The sequence below is a fragment of the Lissotriton helveticus genome, chromosome 5_1 (genome assembly GCF_964261635.1).
Source record: "Lissotriton helveticus chromosome 5_1, aLisHel1.1, whole genome shotgun sequence".
NCBI lineage: Eukaryota > Metazoa > Chordata > Amphibia > Caudata > Salamandridae > Lissotriton > Lissotriton helveticus.
The window spans coordinates 328,660,920-328,683,227 of NC_136065.1; positions in this window are offsets into that span (position 1 = coordinate 328,660,920).

Here is a 22,308-nt window from a genome sequence, read left to right on the forward strand (position 1 = left end):
CAATCACACATGTGCACTTAGAGAATACACATAGCACTTCTCCTACCCCCTACCATGTCTCCCCCCTCCCTGCACATGCTAGCTGAGCCAGCTACTTAAAAAAATAAAACAATAATCAAATATCCTTTCATTTTTTAGCTGCTGGTTCTGCCAGTGGTGCGACACTCCTCTGCCATTGTGGAAGAGCCGCCCCTGGATGCTCGAACATCATTTTATTTTTCATTTGCTGGCTCTGAGCCAGGCAGTGGGGCAACGTTCTGCCACAATTGTGGAGGAGCCGCCTCTGAAGAGATAGTATGTTAGCAGGCATGAAGAATAAAGTAGAATCTATAACGCAAAACTAAGCACACCAAAAACAGTGAGTAATTTGTTGCATAAAGCTATTTGAATCACTTACATGTAAATGAGATTCAAGATTGTGTTGAAACAGGCCAAACTGCGTGTGGAGTCGGAGGGCAAGGTTTGGTTCTTCCTATCGCCGAGTGAGGTATGGGACTGGCTGGAAGGTTGGCGCCAGGTGGGATGCTCTCCGGGCCGGCATGGACCGTCTGGTGCTCGCTCCGAGCGAGATCCGCCGCCGGGGAGTCCCGAACTGTTTACTGCAGACACCCAGAGGGATCAGTGAGATCTCTGGACTTCCTGTGCTGGGACTGATGGGACTCCAACTTTGCTGTCGTCAGATCCAGTATAGTATGCTTCTTCACTTGGACAACAGTGGGCAGCCGGGTCGCTATTCCTTTCTATCTTGACTTGATTCTCTTTTTTTGATAAGCTCATTGTATGATGTTAATGTGCACACCAATGTGAGCTCGCTCCTATGTGTTATAGCCCTAAACCGATTTCTTCCACTCTCAGGCGAGTGGCATCACCGGCTCCCCGGGTCCCCCGTTTATGGTTGTGAGGGCAACAGGCACTCTGCCGAGTTGGGATGTGGGCAGTTTCAAGTCCGCGGGCAGGGACGCAGGGTGGGGGGGTGGGAGTGTTGGGGGGTTTACATTGGGCTTGGGGTTGTCTGTTTGCTTGGTCTTTGTTTAATGGATCATATCGCAATCTTGTATTCTACCTCCAATGGTGGTTTTTCTTTTCTTTGAGTGTTTGCAGAGTATGCAGAGTCTTCATCAATTTTGAACATGGTACACATCACCGTTGAGCATTTGTTGCTATCTTGTCTCTAAGGGCTGTCTGTCTGTGGCTCCTACTCGTACTAGCCCTGGAATTGCTTCTCGCTTCTGCGGATAGGCCCCCTGACCGTCCTTTCATATATGACCCTCAATGACTCAATCCCAAACTAGGACACTCACTCTCATGACGTGGAATGTTAACGGGCTCGGCAGTAAAATAAAGAGAGGGGTGGTGTTACAGTATCTCAAGCGTCACGCCCCTGACTTGGTGCTGCTCCAAGAGACACACCTGATGGGCAACACCTGTCGTGCACTTCATCGTGGGGGGTACAATCTACTGGTCCATGCCGGATTCTCTTCTGGCTCTCGAGGCACTGGCATTCTTGTCAAGAAAACCCTCCCGCTTACCTGTAATAAGACTTGGGCTGACCCTCTGGGCCGCTTTGCGGTGGCCGAGGCCACATGGGAAGGGAGACAGCTGAACGTTATCTCGGCCTACATCACGCAAGCCCTCAGCAGGGATGCCCTGACGACCTTAGAACGATTGCTGTTGGACCTCTTCCAGGGCACACTTGTTTTGGGTGGGGACTTCAACATGACGATGGATGACGGGATAGATAGGCACCCCCAGCGTGCTTCACATAGGCAGGGGTCGGACCTTCTAGACTTTACAAGGGCGGTGAGTTTGGTGGACCTCTGGCGGACGTTTCACTCCGGTACCCCCTATTTCACACACTACTCCAATGCCCACAATAGTATGTCTCGACTTGTTTATATTTTTTGCCCCACGGCGGATATTGGCTTCTTTCTCAACCAAAGGGGACTTCCCCGGGGTATCTCGGATCATTCTCCGCTCGCAGTCGAGCTTACATACCATCGGCAGGTGATCAGGGGACCCATAGTCATCAATCCGTGGCTCCTCAAAATCCCTGATATTAGGGATAGCCTGCTTGAACACACCGAATATTATTTTGCCGAGAACCTCGGCACTGTTCAATCGGCAGTCACGATTTGGCAAGCGTACAAGGCTGTTATTATTGGGAGGGCGCTTACTCTTAAGTTTGGATACCAGCACAAGCAGAATGAGCTGCTGCTCCAGACTGAAACCGACTTGCTCCGCCTGGAGTCTGACCTCAATACTAATCCCTCCGATGACACAGCTGCCCGGCTTCGACTTAAACAAAGTGAATACCAGACATTGGCCCTCGAAAAGGCTCTGGCTAAACTATTCCAAACTCGGCAACGAGTTTATGAGCTGGGTGACCGGCAGGTAAGATGCTTGCTTGGCTAGAACGACGAGAACAGGGTTCTAGATTGGTTCCGTTGCTGATCCGCCAGGACGCATCACACATCACTGACTCGCTGGATATCGCTGAGGCCTTTGCAGATCACCTGGAAGTGATCTACACCTCTAAGGCCTACTACTCGGCAGACGAATCCCGGCTCCTTCTGGAGGAGATGCAGCTGCCCACTCTTTCTGATTCAGATAGAGACGAATTGGACGCTGATCTCACAAATGAGGAGCTCATGAGTGCTCTGTTTGCTGTTAACTCTGACAAGGCTATGGGGCCGAAAGGTGTCCCCATTGAATTTCTCAAGGGGATGGCCCAGGAAGTGATTCCTCATCTAAAGGCTATGTTTGAGGAGAGTCTTGACCGGGGCAGTCTGCCGCTTGACCAACGACTCGCTTCCATTGCAGTCATCCACAAACCTAACAAGTCACCCACAGACTGCGGCTCCTATAGGCCGATCGCTCTCATTAAAGCTGAGGTCAAGGTTTTGGCCAAACTTTTGGCTACCAGGCTCCTTACAGTTCTCCCCTCTTTGGTGCACGACGACCAATCGGGATTCCTTCCAGGCTGGAACACTGCCTTAAACCTCCGCAGGCTCCACAACGTCTTGAGCCGACAGCCATACATACAAGAGGATGCCACCATTCTCTCTCTCAACGCCACCCTGGCATTTGTTTCTATAGAGTGGTCTTACCTATTTGAGGTCCTGAAAAGCTATGGGTTTGGCCCTGTTTTCATCAAATGGGTCCGCTTACTATATACTGATTTGTTAGGCCAGGTACGCGTTAATGCTCACACTTCCAGACAATTCCAACTGCATAGAGGTACCAGGCAGGGGTGTCCCCTCTCCCCCCTCCTGTTTGCTCTCACCTTGGAACCCCTAGCCCACTGGATCCAGACTAATGTCTCCATCAAGGGGCTTCGGTGGAATGCTGATACGCTTGACAAGATATCCCTATATGCAGATGACATTCTTGTCTATGTCTCCTCTGCCAGATCCTCCATAAATAGCCTGTTGCATGTCATTACAAATTTTGGTAAATACTCTGGCTTTTCAATCAACTGGTCCAAATCGGCTCTATTTTGTCTCCATGGCCCCGCACCTGCCCTTCCGAGGGGGTTTTCAATTGCCGTGGCCAAGGATGGCTTCAAATATCTAGGTATTTTTGTTACCCCTGATCCCAAAATCTTCTACGATCGTAACCTCAAGGGCCCATTACAAAGGCTCCACAGCAACATATCTCACTGGCACGCACTGCCATTGTCCCTCCCTGGCAGAGCGGCTCTTTTCAAAATGTTGGCTCTCCCACGTTTCCTGTATGTCCTCCACGATTGTCCATTCCCAATTGCTGACTCCTATTTCCGTGTGTTGGAGGGAGACTTGCGGCTCCTCCTTTGGGATGGTAAAGCGCCTCTAATTGCCCTTAATAAACTTACCCAACGATGATATGATGGTGGTATTGCCCTGCCAAACATGCGCCTTTATTATTGGGCCTCCCAATTGGTGGCTACCAACTCCTGGATTCATGGTTCGCCTACAAATTCGGCCTTTCACTTGGAACGCTGCCAGACGGGAAGAGAGGGGTACCTGGGTGCCCTGTATGGTAAATTTCCCCGGAACCGGTATGTGGGACCCATGTCACACACCATAGCCCTCTGGCACCGCGCTACCAAGAGCTTGGGATGGTGTGACGTGTTTACTAAGGCTACCCCGCTCTGGGCCTCACAGAAACTTGGTTCCCTCCGCCACCATAAGGGGTTTGATAGATGGGACATGATTGGCATTTCCACCCTGGGTGACTTGATTCACAGGGGGAAGCTACTGACTTTCGCCGAACTCCAACAGCGCCATGCCCTTGCCAACACTGAGGCCTTTAGATACCTCCAAATCACACATGCTATCACTGCGAATATGTCCGACCTTTCCTCCCTTCCTGAGGCATCACCACTTGAAGACAGGCTGCTTTCGGAACCTCTTCTTACAAAGGCAATATCTTGCACATACCGTAAATTGTGCAATAACTTGCCTGACTCCTTCCAGTCCCTACGAGACAAGTGGCAGGGCGATGTGGGAAACCTGAAGGATGACGAATGGCAGTCGGCACTGATGTCCCCCAGGGAAATGGTGATAAATCGCCGTTTCCGGTTGATCCAGTTGAAAATCCTACATAGGACTTATCTGTCCGCTCCTCTTCTGGCCAAACTAGGTAGGCGCCCGGATGATAGATGTCTCCAAAGCTGCGGCCTCCCTGGTTCCTTCTACCATATCCTGTGGGAGTGCCCTGTGATCCAGCAATTTTGGGACAGGGCGACCCGCAAAATGAAGGACGCGGTGGGAAAACCCATCCCTCTCTCCCCTAAGGAGGGGATTCTCAACGTGTGGGGTGCCACTGACCTCACCGAGGTGGAGCTCCAGTGGGTGGCCTTAGGTTTCCTGTTGGTGAAACGAGCTGTGGCAATGCATTGGGGTGTCTCCCGAAAGCCTCTCCTGGTGGGTTGGGTGGCTGAAATGGATAGATGCATGTTGGCTGAAAAATCTGTATTTAAAATCAGGGGGTGCCCCGGGAAATGGGACAAGAAATGGGGACACTGGAATGTCTACAGAGGCGAGATTTGTACTTCCTCTACTTTGGATATGGCTATGGATAAGGCTGGACCTCGACGAGGCAATGCTCCATAATGTACTTCTGTGTATTGCCCTTTCATTTGATTCTGAATTGTATTGATTGTCTTACTGTATGTTGACTCTGCTTTGCTTTGTTTTTGTTTCTTTCTTAATAAACTATTAAATCAACAAAAAAAAAGATTGTGTTGAAACATGTGATAAACTGTGTGCAAATGTAACATTTTGCCATAAATCACTTTTTTCTATTGACCACTGTTGCTTTTTAATAACTGATGAGAGTGAAACGCCCTTTCTCGCTTTCCCTGTTAACTCTACCGGGAATAAAGCTCTCTAACTGCAGTAGCAAAAAGTACTTCCTTCACCTTAGCTGCTGGCTCTGACAGCAGGCATTATGAAGTCCAAACTCAACTGTAACATTTTACTATCATGGAGCAGCTATGTCAGATTCTTATTGCAGGTGAATGAAAGCATTACAACTCTAGTGTAATAAGGAATTAGAGATGAGCTTTTATGCAGGGATTGCAGGCTTCCGTGTTATAAACACTTTTAACAGAGATTTGGGACATTTTTAAGTTATCTTAAACACTCTTGGAGTTTATAGCAGAGAAATTTAGAGTCCTGAAGGTATAGTAATTTACTCAAGATCATGCTGATTTCAATAGACTAAATAGGAACTTCAGTGCCAGCTGTGTTAAAGGCAGAGCGTTTTACTGCATCATATATCGCCTGGGCATTTTCCAATTTAGAGGAAGCTGAACATTTACAAATAATTCACAATTGGAGCTTTACAAATCACCAAAAATGAATAAATACATTTAGATGTGTAGGCTTGCAGTGCCTCCTCGCGTACACTGAATCGAGGCAGATCAGAAAAAGCACCCTAGCGATGGCAAAAGGGAAGTGTGTGTACTATTTTGTTAATATTTGGTTTAAGTGAGTCATGCGCTCAGTGTGGTGACTGGAGAAGGCATACTATCTCCATTCTATAATATCTTCTCTTATGTCGTTACTCAGAAGGCTAGTTTTTTGTAAAGCCATATGAAGAAACAGGATTTTTGCAGTTTCACTCCCACTTTTTACCCTAATTTTTGATTATTGTATACTGGTGTAATGACTCTGAGAGTGCACTGAGGCCTGCTAACTGGAACTCAGAGCCAGTGCTCTGACCCTTAAAAAGGTATATTTGATTAGCTTATTCCCAATTGGTATAAATTAACTCACTTGATTGAATAACTTTATTCAGTTGGAAAGTACAGCCATAAAAGTAAGCATACATACAAATAAAATATGCTAAAATACAAAAAAAAAACATCTGCACTTAAAAAAACGTAAAGAACATAAAACAACTTTAATATCGAAATTATTCACCAGTTGTCACACTTTAAGTAAAGTGCATAGTTCCCCGTGATCTTACATCTCCACGAAGAAGTCGCCTGATAGCTATACATCTTGTCATCTGAAGGTCGATGGAAAAAATGGTAAGCTGGATCACAATACTTAAATTCTTTAGATTAATGAGTAGTACCAAAAAACATATAGGGGCCAATTACGATGATGGTTGGAAAACCTCCGACTGCTAGTCAGAAACTTTCCAACCGTGTCGGAAGCTTTACAACCAACTCGGTCGGTTTGCGGTCTGACCGCCCGATTACGATGGTCGCGGTTGGAACGCAAATCAGCCAGTCATTCCGACTCAGTTCCGACTGGCTCTTCGAGTCTTCCAGCCGGTCGGAGCTTCTCCGTAATCCCCAATGGACAATCTACCTGCCTTCGGGATTACAATGTTGGTTTCTGAGAGCCTTCCTTTGCCAGCCTTTCCAACACCGAAAGGCTGTCGCAAGTGACTTTGGGGGCCCCTGGCAGGGCTCCCTTGGCCCCGCGGCCTACGGTTGATGACAGAGGGGGTACCTAGGGTACCCCCCTGTAAAACCCTGCACTGTCTGACAGGCACCATCGTGTGCCTGCCATAGGGTGCAGGGTTTTACACGCCACCCCATTTCTCGATAGAAGCCTGTATCACAGCCAGTTTACAGCCGTGAAACAAGCTCCCATTGAGAACTATGGGAATCCGACCCAACAGTGTTCAGTCGCATCTGAATCAGGCGGTTGGAACTGCTGACCTCAGGTTGTGCCGAGTCCAAGACAGTGTCGTCAGTGGCAACTCCGACCGACAGCCTAATAAGCCCCTCCCTCTAAGAGAGGACGTCGCTACGCGGCTCTTGCCGACTTTGAAGATCCACATCCTTCCCCTCCCCTGCTGGTGACCCTGTATGTGCCCCATCCTCTTCAGGACCCGTCTACGACCCTGGACGACCCTAAGATCCCGATCGGCTAAAAGCGCCCCTATCCCCGCCGCCCTGGGGGCCCTCCCTGGCTTCCTGTGACCCTATCATTGACCCGAACTTGACGGGAAACCGACCCAGGTTTTAACAAATGACCCATCTGAGACGTTTTTCTCCTGCTACGTTTGGGAATACAGACCTGCTCCAGTGGAATTTTCGGTCGCTATTTTGCCGAATTTAGGTGTCTCATCTCCTTATCCACTGAACTTGTTCCCTAAATCTTTCAAATCCGCCTGACTAAACCAATATCCTATACGGAAGAAGAATATCCCTGGGACACCCCATGTTTTACCAGGAATACCCGGGGCGTTTCTTGCTGTGAACCTCGAAATTTTCTAAATATCCACCCACTGGATTCTTCAACCTAGATCCCCGCATCCAGAGAATCACATACCCTTTGATGCAGAGAATTTTCCCTGATGCCCACGAAGTCCGCTAGACGGTAGACTTCTTTAACGTGAAAAGAGTGTGTATGTCCCCACCTCTTGGTCCTCTTCGCCCTGATGAAGGTGCAGCCCAAATAGGCTCCGCATCGAAACGCGCGTTGGCGTGATCTACATGGATGGCTTCTAGTGTAGTTGTTATCAAATCACATTGCCTACCTTGTTTTTTAGGTTTCGCCCTGGCGTTGCAACTGCGTAGCAGTTGCTCCGCCCAGGGCGAAATCTCATGATCCTACATATGGGCTTTGGTCCCACCTCTGTCTCCCATTGGCTAGCTCCATAAATGGAGGCTAGCCATTGGGAGACAGAGGCTGTCAATCACGCTTTCCCGTGAAAACGCGATTCGGGGGGGTTTCCGTGTGTTTTTTTAAGTCCCGCCCTCTCCTCTTCCCATTGGCTGGAATTTTACCTTCCAGCCAATGGGAAGGGGAGAGGGCGAAAAACACGCCCACAAGGAGTTATTGTGCCGTTGTTGTGCCTTCTTTATCCCCGCCCTCCCTCCCGTTGTCCATGCCTTCGCCGTTGTGGGACAGAATCGAGTGCTTGTTATTTATTGGCAGCCCTTGTTCTTAATTGCAATTATTTTAGATTGTTACTCTTTAGGTTTTGCGCTGCGCAAGCAGCTCGCGCAGGCGAAATTTAATGATTACAATATGGGATATAGGAACGTCCCCCGGCTCCCATTGGCTAGCTCCATAAATGGAGGCTAGCCATTGGAAGCCGGATCTGTCCGTCAAGGCCGGACCAGATTCGGGGGCGTTCCTGCGTTTTCTTCCCTGGGCGTGGTTGTACTTGTCCGTTCGTCTTGGAGGCAGTCGGAGAGTTCTCCCCTTGGGACCTCTCGGAGGGGCAGCGAGGGTCGGCTCCCCTCGGAGCGGAGCTCACTCTGCCGTGTCCTGTGGGAGGACCCGTGCGTGCAGGAGGCTCGGGAGTACAGGAGCCCCGGGGATCTCAGCCGCCGGCAGCGATGTGGTTCTGTCCTGGGGGCAGCGGTGGCTGCTGGCAATCCTGTGGCCCGGCCTGCATCTCTGGGTGTTGGCGGTGCTGCTCTGCAGCCTCTCCCGGTGCCCGTTCCCGCCTCCCCCCCCTCCCGCTCTTCGTAATACTGTTAATGGGGAAGGTGGTTTTGGACCCTTCCATTGCCGCCCCAGACTCGATGCCCCCACCCCCACTCTCCTTTCTGAGCAACGTGAAGCCGTGATTGCTGCCGCCCGCCCGTGGGACCCACTCCGACCTCGAGCCGTGTTTGCACTGTGTCCCTGGGCCGCATCTACCCGCTTCACCCCCCTCTTGCCGGATCGCACCGCTCGCCGCCTCCCCGCTGGCTGAGAGCTTGCACTGCGCCCGCCCGTACAAGTGTACCGGCCTTGGCATTGAAAAACCTGTTTTTTATCCTCAATGGTTTAGTAGAAAAGCAACTTTTAAAAACTGTACTTTTTATACTGCTTGAGACTAGATGGCTTAGAACCAGTTTGTCCAGTAGTTATGGATTATACACGAAGGGTGCATAGTTGGTGTGGCCCTGGGGTATGACCCCTGACAGCCCGCAGAGCCCCTCGGAGGCCCCGCTCCAGCGCCGCACATTTTAAACGCTGCCACGAGCCGGACTCACCTCAGGCGCCCTGCTGAGCCCTGTCCCAGTCCACAGCTGTTCCCCGCATTGTCCGCGGCATCCCCTTTCGCTGTCCGTTCCCTCCCCCCTCCCCTCCCGCTGTCCGTGTTTCCGCTTCATCCCTACCTATGGCACCGATCTCTTCATGTTTTCACATGCTCTTCTTCTTATGGCTGGATATGGGAACGGCCTGGGTTAGCAATTATCTTGCCATTGCGCTTCATTAATGTCTGTAGTGCATGGGTCCTACTACCCCTTAACGAGGTCGCAAAATCAACATGAGTCATGACCAGTTAGAGAATTTGTGCCAGCAGTGTTCCCTCTGGTTTCACTTTACCGGAGACGTTGTTCTTGGATTAAGATTTCTCTGAACCGGAAAGTTGAGTAATTTGTTCTGCTGCAGGTAATCCGGGGTTTATATTTAACTGCTAGCAGGCCTTTCTATAGACCTTGTTAACCTTAAGCATGCATCGAAAGTAATTTGCGCAAACAGCATTGTATAAAATATATATCTAATATTAATCGTGGCTGAGTGAAGGCAAGCGCGATAATGGTTTTCTCTCCCTCCCCTGCACTGTTTACCTATTTTTAATGACGTATTTTTTTTTAATCTGTTTTGCTTCCTTACCTCTTGTGTGTATGTAAAGCGCTCTGATACCCACAGGTCAAGCTAGCGCTATATTAAATTTTAAAAAGAAAAAAAGGGCACCTTTTGAAGAGCGATTTAACGCTGCCAGTACATGGCTGCACATTTCCATGCTTCCGCAATATATGCTGGTGGCAAAACAAAGGCCCGGGGGGTCCCTGCATGGATGCATGTGCAGACGGGTGTTACTTGCTGTGTTCTCGCTCTGCTGGGGTCTATCGCTGTCACGTGCTTGGCTTAAGGTATTTCAAGGTGTTTTGCATTTTTGTTGATTTGATACCATTCTATATGCACCCGCCATCTGCATTTGAATACTGTATTTATTGGTATTGCTCTGATGCATTCTCATCTGCGCCCTTTTTTTTTTTTGAGCGAATGAGTGACTTGGCATGTTTATGACAGTACTACAAGGTGGTGCAAGCACTGCTGCTAAAGGCATTACATGTTCAGTATTGTCAATGGAGACTCGGCAAGAGATTTTTCTGGCAAAAGGTTTTAATTTGTGGTTTCGGGTGATGGGCACCAGCGTTTTTGAGCACCAAGAATATATAGTTTTTATAATCAATCTATGACCTTCAACAGGTGCTTTACTTCAGGTATTGCAATGAGTTTTTTCCCCCTTATGTGGATTTGTTTGACGACTAGGTGGTATTTGGTGAAGTGCTATTGTAAAAGTATTGCTTGCACTTTTTCGTGTTTTGTGCCGTTCTGCCCTCTGTTACAATCATCCCCCCCTCGTTTTTGTGTCCTTATGCCCTCTGTCTGCCTCGTGATTTGTGCCGTTCTGTTAGAATCATCCCCCCCCTCGTTTTTGTGTCCTTCTTCCCTCTGTCTGCCTAGTTTTTTGTGCCAATCTGCCCTCAGTTATAATTGTTTCCCCTCGTTTTTGTGTCCTTCTTCCCTCTGTCTGCCTAGTTTTTTGTGCCAATCTGCCCTCAGTTATAATTGTTTCCCCTCGTTTTTGTGTCCTTCTGCCCTCTGTCTGCCTGGTGTTTTGTGCCGTTCCTCCACCTGAACTGAGCCCTTTAAAATAAGGCCATGCTCCAAAAAGTACCGCAGCCCCCTGCCCTGAACCATAAAAAACTACCTCCGTGAAGTACTCTGACTCTGCTCCCTACCCTCCCTTGGCCCCTAAAACTGTCCCCTGCCATGCACCCTACAAAGCCTCAACTTAGTAAACTGTCCCTTCTCTGTGTGCTTCGAGGCCGTAAAATGTAAGCCTAGGCACAAATCTAAGCCTAGGCACAAATGGATGGTTGGATTTGTGGGGTAAAGTTTTATTTAATGTGATTTTATGTAGCACAAACTTTACCCGAAGGTGTCAGAGCGCTTTACATAAGAACCAGTTGCCAAACATAAGGACTTTGATTTACATGCGTTAAGTAAAAGATACAAACAGGAAAACAATTGAAATGTACTAGATGTAGTCACACAAAGAAGAGACTGTTGATTCTCGTTATATTTCTATATACATATGGAAGGGATATGAATAGATGTACTGCAAGAGTCACATATGAATGTTAGAGTAGAAAGGTCTACTGCATATACTAGTGAATACAGTCATCTCTATATACAGAAAAAATGAGTTATATTTAGAAGGGTCGGAGTGGGACGCAGTGGGTGGATGGATGCATGATGGATGGATGTATGCATGGATGTATGGGTGGATGCATGGATGGGTTGTTGGTTGGATGGGTTGGTAGATTGCATAAATTGTTGAGGGATTGGCTGTATATATGCATCTATCCATCCACCCATCCATGCATCTATCCATACACCCATCCATACACCCATCCATGCATGCACCCATCCATGCATCCACCAACTCATCCATGCAAGCATTACAACAGCCCGCAGCTCTCCTCTGTCTCTCCTCGCCCCCCCTTCCCTGAGCCCGCAGCTCTCCACCAGCTAGATGGAGTCACAATCTGAGTTGTGTCGGACAAGAAGACTTTGTAGGTGGGTTTTATTTTTATTTTAAGAGTCGTGCATGACCCAATCACACTCGCAGCTTTCACCTGCCAAGACCTACCTTCACACGCTGGCGTAGAGGGGCAAACTTGTCCCTCCCCTCCGAACCGCCGGTTCATCAACATCATCTGCTCGGTTTGGGGGCTCACAAGAGTGGGACGGGGCACCCTTCTCTCTCAAGGTTTGCCAGGCGGTCACGCTCCTGATTGTCTTGCCTTCTAGCATCTAAATCAAGTTTTGGAAAGAAATGGCATTTGAGCCTCATTTATTCAGATATTCGTATTCTGGCCCACTTGATTAGGTTGCTCCCTGACCGTTTGAAATAGCAGTTACATATTAAATCGCATCAGAGGCCCCCTGGAGGGGAAATCGGGTTGTATTTTCATCTGCAGGAGTCGTCTTTATACAACAGCAAATGGTGAATACTTTATTCGTGGAGCATTGTTTCATGTTTTTTTTTCCAATGAACGGGTGCATGTAAACATTTGTGTCTGACGCTGACGCACTACCAAAGTCTGTTCATCATTTATAGCTTGAATTGAGATTGAAGGTTCTGCATCGTCGTGTTTTGGTCATAGTTTCTTGTTAATTTAGTCAGCAATCACTGAATGTTGTGCTTTTTACAATTGTTGTGTTTATCACTTTTTATTTGCATCGTCTGAGGAGTGCTTGGATCATTTTCATGTAGTAAGCATGGTGAAAAAGCACAGAATGAATCACTGACCAGGGTCAGGTATTTCTTTTATTTCTTGTCTCAGTTTGCGGTCACATGGTTGAAGATTAACTCCGCCTCGTGTTTCAAAGGAGTGTTTCCACCTGTGGTGTTTACGGCGAGTTTTCTGACTATTAGTTTGCATGGAGGATAACTTTGTTTTAGGGATGGCCTAATGGCGAGAATATGCTGGTTTCCATGCCGCATCTTGTCTCTACACATACCATAAATCGAGATTTTTGCTCCTGTTTGGTTTATTTTTAGTGTTCATGGTTGCTTTTGCTCAATCCAGCACTCCGCATGGGCTGAATTGATTAGCAGAGTAGCTCGCTGGCGCTGCTCGAAAAGTGCTGTTAGCGCACTTTAGTTCAATGACTTGTGGATGAATGGAGTTAAGTGGTGGCTAGGTGGATGGACTTAGTGGGTGGATGAAGTGTGTGTGTGGCTGTGTGTGTGTGTGTGTGTGTGTGTCTGTAGCTGTGTGTGTGTCTGTGTATGTGGCTCTGTGTATGTGTGTGTGTGGCTCTGTGTGTGTGGCTCAGTAGGTATGTATGTGTGTGGGACTCTGTGTGGGTCTGTGTGTTTGTGTGTGGCATTTGCGAGAGATTAAGCTATTGGCATTGTAAATGACAGTGCCATTTATTTATCTATTTTCAAAACCAACACATAAATAAAAATGTTGTCATTTACAATGCCAATAGCTCTAACTTTTTCAAAGGCGAAACCGTTGCATTGAAAATGCTTGTGTCTCCATGTCGTTAATTTAGTGCTAGCAGCTTTAAAATATGTTTCCTGCAGACTATAATGTACCTCCATTATTTTATGTGTGTGATTGTATTATTATAGTGAGTTAGTTTGAGAGTGAGTGTATGTTTAGTGAATGACTGCGGGAGTGTGTGGGACATCAATAAATGTTTTATTCTCTGTGAAGCCTAATTGTGACCTACATTATATGTAATGTACAATACACTGCTGCACATTTGTCTTATAGTCCATACATGGATTTAAATATGAACCACCACCTTATTAATAAATCAACTCTATTTTCATAAAAAGGTGTATCAAACTTGTGTGATGTTTTGTTGACTCTGATAAGTAGAATTGTGTCACCACTCCCCCTATCATTAGGATCCCCCCCTTTGGGACCCACAAATTAACTCTGGCCGGGTTTACTTGTTCTATTTAGCAGCAGCCCCTTAGTGTATAGTCTATAAAAACTTCAAAAGAAAAGAAAATGGACCATTGATTGGTTAAGGACATTATTGCCCAGGCAGGCTCTTGTGTCTAGGTTCGGCTGGTGCCCCATGGGAAAACAGAGTAGATACTTCACTGTATTCGCTCTGAACTGAAATAAAAGAGAGCATTTCCAATTCCATCATAGTTTCCATAGGTAATTGCCTGAGTTAACCCCCATGGGATTCTTCTCTAACACTTTTTTCATGTAGTTGGGCTAACAACAATGCAGACACATATTGTTTATCAGTATCAGCACATGAGGTTGTGTCAGAGATTGCATGACAGAGTTCAATCCCATTAAATTATTCTTTCACATGTGCCAGCCAAGGGATGGTCGGATCTTTATCACATGCCAGACAATCAATAATTATAGCCCTTGTTAAATATACTTCCTCTGTCTGCCAAATAGGAAGCCACCATAAGTGGGGTCTGCCCGAATAAAATCACTGAAATCGGTTAAACCCAAGACGCTATGACAAATTAAGTGTGAGGAAGATGCAGGAATGGCCAAAATTCTCTTACAGAATGTATTCTCTTCCCTATGTGTAGCCAGACAATCAACAGTTCCCCAGACGCCAGCACCATAAGTAGCTGTCAGGGGACACTGTGCAGCATAGATTTGTAACCACGGGGCCAATGACCACCACTAGAAGTTCGCGTAAGACTAAGAAGCGAACCAGGTGACCTTGGTAGTTTTTCTCTGCTTTGCATTTTGCTCTGCTTTGCTTTGTTCCAGAGCCTGCTGAACTAAAAGTAACACCTAAATACTCATTTTTGTTGGTGCTTAGTAGGGTATTTGGGCCAACTATAATTTTGGACACCTGGGATCTCTTAGGACCACATGTAATTATGAATAATTAAAAAAAAAATTAAGATAATCAAGATTAGCCATAAAATTCACACAATTATTTACTAACATACACAGGGCCTTAGGTGTACAGGCCATTAGGACTGTGTCATCTATGTACTGCAGTGCCGGGAGCAGGGTATCATTTATCCTTGGAATGTCCAGGGTTCTTGATACCAACTGAGTGCTAAGACTAATAATATATAAAATGAAAAGTAATGAGGCAAGCACCCACCCGTGACACACTCCGCACTTAATCCGGATGACGTCTGATACTTCACCTCTCTGACCATATCGTACCCTTGCTTTAGTGTTTGTATGAAGTGTGGCCAATATATGTAAAAGAGCTTCGTGATGTCACATCTCATGAAGAACTTGCCACAGCTTGTTGTGTTTAACGCAATCAAAAGCCGTGGATAATTCAATGAAACCTAAATATAAGGGAGACTGCTTAGCCACTATATACTTGCTGCAGTGGTGTAGCTAGGCGGGGGGCGGTCCGCCCCAGGTGGCAGTATTTTTGGGGCGGCCAACGGCAGCTGCGCGGCACTAGTGACCTGCCGAGCAGCCAGTACACCACAGGTGTTACTGTAAAGTGCAAGCTCACCTGCTTGCAAGCAAATGCTGCACCACCTAACAATGTGGTGGTGGGGCGCCACGCCACATGCCGTACTGTGTATATGGGTCCCAGGGACGCCAATCTTGTAGTGAGCGTAAAGCACTACAAATGACGGCCCTGGGCTTCATTTTTAGCTAGCCCTGCGCTGCAGCATGGAAACACAGTGTCGCGCACAGCACCACGCGCGCTCTCTTGAGTGGAGGAGTCTTGTGCTGGGCAATACAGATTTGCTGCAGACAGTCTGACCGGACTTCTGACTTACACCGAGTCAGTCACACACTGTCTGGTCTGGACCTGGTTGTGAGGATTTCACATAACAGAGTTCCGGCCCTTTGAATGTGTTTGCGTTGCTTAGCGACAGATAACTACACGGATATGAGGAACCAGCGCGGAGCGTCATGTCTGCAGTATCTTTGACAGCATGTAATGATACTTCCACATGGGGCAAGAATGAGAATCCACCATTTCTAAGAGGATTGTGCCATAGTAAGCATTATATAAATGCTATTTATTCTGTGCAAATACTGGGAAAGACCAACGCATCTGACGTTCTTACAGTGCATGCATATCTCATAAACAGGGATTCAACAAAGTGAAAAGTTGCCTCTCTTAAGTATGTGTGAAGTGCTAACAAGGTGTGAGCCTTTGTTTCTCCTCTGCTGCATTTGCTTCTAGGTGTGAGGCTCCTGACTGCTGCCAGCCAGGGGACCCGAACAAAAGGAGGCCTGATGACCCTTCAGACTCGGCATTTGTTATGGGCCCAGCAGGAGTCAGAAATAAGAGAGCCTGTCCCCGCCTGCACATTGATGCCAATGGAAGGCAGATAACAATGTGCAGGCGCTGCTGAAAGTGTCCTGGTGTTTGTAAATTACACCGGGATGAATTCAGCATCTTTATCAGTGGGGCCCAACTTCTTGGCAGGGTGGACGGCGTCCACCCTGTAAAAAAACTTGGTAGATGCCGTCAACCCGCGTGTACCCCCGACTCGTGCCCTGGTACTATGCCTGTGATAGTTAGTGGTCTAGCTGCCGCTTAAGAGATACACCACATCCGCAGGCCAGGCGTGGCCTGCGGGGCAGAAATAAAAGGAAGCGCCAGCTCAAGGGTGTCACTTCCGACTGGCAGCAAGTGTGTGGCCTGAGTCACTGTGCACAGTGATCCTGCCCCCCCACACGCCGTAACCCTGCACAGGCCCCAAAGCCCCGCACAACACTGGCGACGAGTGGGGGATCAAGACCCTCGTTCGCCACATGCCGCGGCCAAACAAAGGACATCAGACGCGACCGCGAGCTGCGCGACGTCGGGTGCGTGCGATCACCCAGGAGAACGGGGCGCACGCTGCCACAGTGCGCTCCCTGCCCCGCTGCACAGACGGCCACGAAGGGAAAAAAAAGCGACTCAGAAGAAGGTCAGTGCACCACTGCGATAATCTGCAACAAGGGCCCAAGCCAACAGCAGTGATTAAGCCAAGTCCCCGAAGAAGGCATCAGCAGTGTAGGCAGCCCATAAGAGAGCTGCCAGAGGCTATACCTGCACAAGCACTACGCCCTGACAGAGGGAATGCCACCTCCCGGTGCCAGAAATCAAAGAAGGGCACATATGTGCAAAAAAAAAGCCAGCCCCTTCACAAGCACACAGAAGCTAGGGTGCACTGCCACCTCTACTGAACCCATATTGCTTTGAGCAGAGTCCAGGAAGTGGTAAGGAGACAGACTAGTGCTGTCTCTTCCCAAGACAAAAAGTTGTTTAAAAAACGATTTTCACTTTCTGTGTTTACTGTCTATGCCTGTGGTTGTTACAGTTAAAAATTGTAGTTTTATCCTGCCTGTAATTGCATATTTTATCACCTGTGTTGTGTTTTAAATGTGTGGTTTTCCCTGCCCATGATTGCCTTCATTTAGTGTGTTGAATTGTGGGATTTGCAGTCCAACCTCTGTAGTTTGTCCCTCTAATTCCTTGGTGACAAATCTGTTTTCCCTCCAAATTTCTCCTTTGCTCTGTGCTTAGGCCTGTGTGCTCAAACAGTGCACCCCCCGCCACCATTTTGTGTTCACAAGCCAATGAGGCCAGCCCTCCTTCCCCCCACCCTAGCTACAGGGATTTTCTACATCAGAGGGTGCTTCTGTGAGCTGTATTTACTGGGGCCTGTGCACTTTGTTTTTTGGCCAGCAGGGGGAGTGGAGCTTTATTCAAACAGTATTGTTGGATTTCGGGTTGGTGAGGCCTTTGCCTGCTGAGGTCCGGGGTTGTGGATTGGGCCGGTCTGTCTCCTGGGGGATTCTGAGCAGTAGCAAGCAGCTTCCAACTCCCTGGCCAGCAAACCTTGTCTGAGGTTGCTGGGACCTTATATGGTGTGCTGGTGGTTGGCACATGTGTACAATGATTGGTGGTTGTATCTGGTGTTTCTATTGGGTTAGAGTTAATGTCCTCATTGGTTGGGTATTTGAGGGTTCTGACTGGTTTCTCGGTCTGTGATTCAATCATTGCAGGGTTGGGACTAGGGCTAGGGTTCGGATTTCTATAGGAAGTAGGGACTAGGGCTTCCTATGTTATTGGTTGTTGGGAGTAGGGTGGGACTAGGGCTAGGGTTAGACCTTCAATTGGAAGTAGCTATTTAGTGCTTCTGGTGTGATTGGTTGTTGGACCAGGTGTGGGACTAAGAGTAGGGTTAGGGGAGTAGAGTAGGGAAGTAGGGACTAGGGCTACCTGTACCATTGGCTGCTTGGACTTGGATTGGGACTAGTGGTAGGGCTAGGGCCTTTACTGGACGTAGAGATCAGGGTTTTTGAACTGATTGGGTGCTTGGACTAGGGTTAAGATTGGCTGCAAGGTCCTGGTCTCCTATTGGTTCTAGAAGTTAGGGCTAATGTTGTGATTGGATAATGTTAGGGCTAGGGTTCCCATTGGCTGAAGGGGTCACCTGATTACTAGGGCTACAAAAAAGGCCAGGCTTAGGGCGTCTCAGCCCGGGCGTCGAGGCTAAGGGTGGAGAGGACAAGGGTAGTTGCCTGTTTGGGCCTGTTCGAGACTGATCGGGACTAGGGACAGAAATGCTGCTCTTTTTCTCATAAAAAAAACCCCCTTCACTCTTTTATCCCTCCACTATCCTATAAAAATTAACAGACTAACATGTTCACTTCTCAAATTCCATGTTCCATATTCAACTATACTAATATACTGCCCAAATAACTGAATAACATATCTACTACTCAAATTACTTCATATTTATACTATACTAATTTTCAACACTAATCCTTTATGGGTTCCGGAGTGGCGTGCTACTTGCCAAAAAGCGCTTCAACACCCATCAGGGGTAACAAGTGCTATATGAATGCAAATCTTTCTTCTCCTTTTATCCATCCGCTATCCTTCTCACTCCAAGTAACAGACTAATATACACCACTGAAATTACCTCATATTTCATCTATCCTTCTGCTATAATTCCAAATCCAAATAACTGACTAACCTATCCACCACTTAAAATGTACTTGCATGTTTCACTATAATAATTCAACACTAATCCTCTGTGGGTCCCTGTGAGACCTGTCTGATTCTGAGGGTCCCCTCACAAGGATGATTTATTTTGTCCCCTTTAGCCTCCCAGTATTTTAACCTTTTTCTTTTATGCCACCTGGAGTTTTTGTTGACAGCATTGTCTGAGGGGCTAGGTGTTCCTTGGGTAAGATGTTTTCCCTTACCTCACTGAGGCCTAGTTACCCTCATCAAAATTTAGACAAACACCTGGGAACTAAGATGGTGGCTACCAACCGACATAACTGCCACCGCCAGGGAACTGTCCCATTAACTTGCATGAGGAAGGTTCTAGAACCCACCAGAACTTCCCAACCGACTGGACCTAGCCTATAAAAGGACAGGTCAGAGGTGGCCATTTTGTGTAGTCCTTTGAGCCACTGGCAAAAGGTACATCAGGACAGGAGAGAGGCGATCAAATAGGGAGGACAGTGCTGTGTCAGGGGACTATCGACTAAGAAGCCGGCAATCACCTGAATGGACATTTCCCCTTGTTGTACCGACCGAACCCTGTACCCAAGGCTGTGGTGAAGATTTCACGTTTCCTCACCTTTGGAATACGTGCACCGCAAAAACAACTGGACACTGACTAGCAGCAAGTGCTCCGCTAATTCAAGCTGCTGTCAGAGCCGAGAACGTGAGCCTATTGGCAGAATTGCCAGAGAAACGTTTATTACCCTGCTGCGTGGCACTCACCGTGTGAGGGAGACCGAGGGTGCCAGCTGAGGTGCCGACGGCGTGAGGAGCCTTCATGTGCCGGGTCCGGAGTCCAAACGGCGAGTGAAGAGGAGAAGCGGCGTTGCTGAGGTGGCGATCCCGACCCGGAACTTCTCCGTCAGCAGGAGTTCGTGTGCCCCAGCCGCAGAGGTCCGGAAGGAAGGGGCGGACCCATCGACGGGCGGAGTCGGCTGCGGGAAGGAAGCACTGGGTGACGGAAGCAGGCGAGGAACAACCCATCACACGGCGGGAGCCCCGCCGCGGGAGCATCGAATGGGAGAGCCCCGCGACTGAGGAGCCGCCGCCGGAGCTGCCTACCTCGATTTCCTTCCTCCCGCTTAGGAGCGTCAGCAAATAAAGTAAGCCGGGTCAACCTTTCTGGTGGGGGGACGGTGTGTGTAGACGCTCCCCAGACAAGCATACGCCCAGGGAAACCTCCGCTCCTCTGAAACGCCTCAGACAGTGCTCGAAAAGAACTTCCATTAAATTGCTGGGACAGAGTACCGTAATCAGGGAAATCAAACCATCTAACTTTGGGGCAGTGAACGAGTGGCCTCCAAGGGATATCCATCAATAAACCCCCCCCCCATTCTTTAGAAACGCAACTGCCTGGGACAAGGCACGCTCATACCGAAAGGGAGTCCTGTCTCCTGAAACATCTGCACTATCTGCTCTGTTTACTTAACTAGTTCTAGGAATAGCAGAGGGTCATGTGTTGTTACAATGGTATTGAACTTGTCTGTTTCTTTACATAGCCAGCGGTGAATTAGAGACCAGACAATATTGACAACTGAAGGGGGATTGAGGAGCTGCTGTTTTCCACCAGTGTTAAGCCTGCAAGTTGGGGGATTCAGGTACCATTTTAACCCTGTACAAGACAAAGTGAAGAAGGGAAGTGGTTCTTTTCAATGAGATACCTGTATACTGTCTAACGGCGAAGAATGTTGGGTATTATGTAAACTTTTCTTACAGAGGAGGAGAAGAAGAAGTGACAACAAAATTGTATTTATTACTGAAACTGAAGTAATTTAAGAGGTGATGTACTAATGTGAAAAAGTGAACTATCATACCAAAGAGAACAAAGCCTATATTTTTATAAAGTACAACCTTATTTTCCTAAAGGAAAGGTGTGGTGTCATTTTTGGAATGGATGGGCTCTGAGTTCCTGAAAGGTTACGCAAGCTGTACACGCACATTCCTTGGAGCAAGCCTTAGCCCTGTGCCATACTACCCACGTGTTGGCTAGGAAAATCCTAGGTCTAACATATTGGTTTGCAGCGGTGGGATCGTACTGTGCTTGCGTATACCTTCCAGCAACCTAGAGTACCCCATAGACATACATCTGGAGTTTTCTCCGAGCGGTCTCCAAGATTCAATTTTTTTTTTTTTTTTAAATTTACTCCTGGTGGTGGGGGGAGGTTGTCTACAGATTGCTCTCCTTAAAAGTTATCTCCTGAGTGCCCATCTAAATTCATCTTTCCGAAAATGGAATTGGATCTTGAAAAAATGGAAACCTACACTGTGGCCCAACTTAGAGAGTGGTGCCAGCGACAGGGGTTGTTCTTTAAGAAAGGTGCCAAGAAAAGCGAGTTACAGACTAGCATATGGGCATGGGTGGAAGCACACGGAGAGGAGGATCAAGAAACTGAGGAGAATGAGAAAGACACCGTCCTTGGGACAGGCCTGCTGTACCAAACTGAGGGGGGGAATCTACTGACAGGTCCCAGAACACCTTCAAGGGAGGGCAGTAGTGTCTCAGCAAGGAGCCTTACCGAAGCCGAGTTGGAGGATAGGAGGGAGGAAAGGAGACTGAAATTGGAGTTAGCTAGATTAGACATGGAGAGGGAGGATAGGAGGCTGGCCCATGAACGTAAACTGAGGGAGCTAGACCTTCAAGCCTTGACAATAGGGTCCTCTAATCCTAAAAATGGTGGCAGCGAAGCAAAAGAAACCCCCAAAGAATCTAGACCTTACCTACCCAAGGATGTCATAGCTAGTTACACATCAGGCGATGATATTGCCAAGTGGCTAGCTGCCTATGAGGTCTCCTTAAGAGCCCATGGGATTGCAGAAACCCATTGGGGGGGTGGGCTGTACAGGTACATGCCGCCTGCTGGCAGGGACTCACTGTTAGCCCTGGAGCGGGAGGAACAAACCCACTACCCTACCATGAAGGTGGCGTTGCTGAAAAAGTTTGGGCTGACCCCAGAAAAGTACCGACAAAAATTCAGGGGAAGTCACAAGTTAAGCACGCAGAATTGGGTGGACTTTTTAGATTACGCAAAGAAAGCTTTGGAGGGGTGGGTGAAAGGCAGCGAGGTAGGGGATTATGAAGGCCTATATAACCTCATACTCAACGAACACCTACTCGAGAAATGTTTTCCCGAGCTGCGACAACACCTGGTGGATAGCAAGCTGACCAGCCCCAGGAAGCTTGCTGAGGAGGCGGACATCTGGGCTAGTACCCGGGTGTCCTCGAAGGGGACAGGAGGGGATTCCCAGAAATCTGGACAGGGCGCTTCCCAGAAGAAAGAGGGGGGAGATAACAGAAGGGAGCTCTCAAAAGGTCCACAAAATCCTTCTCAAGGAAGGG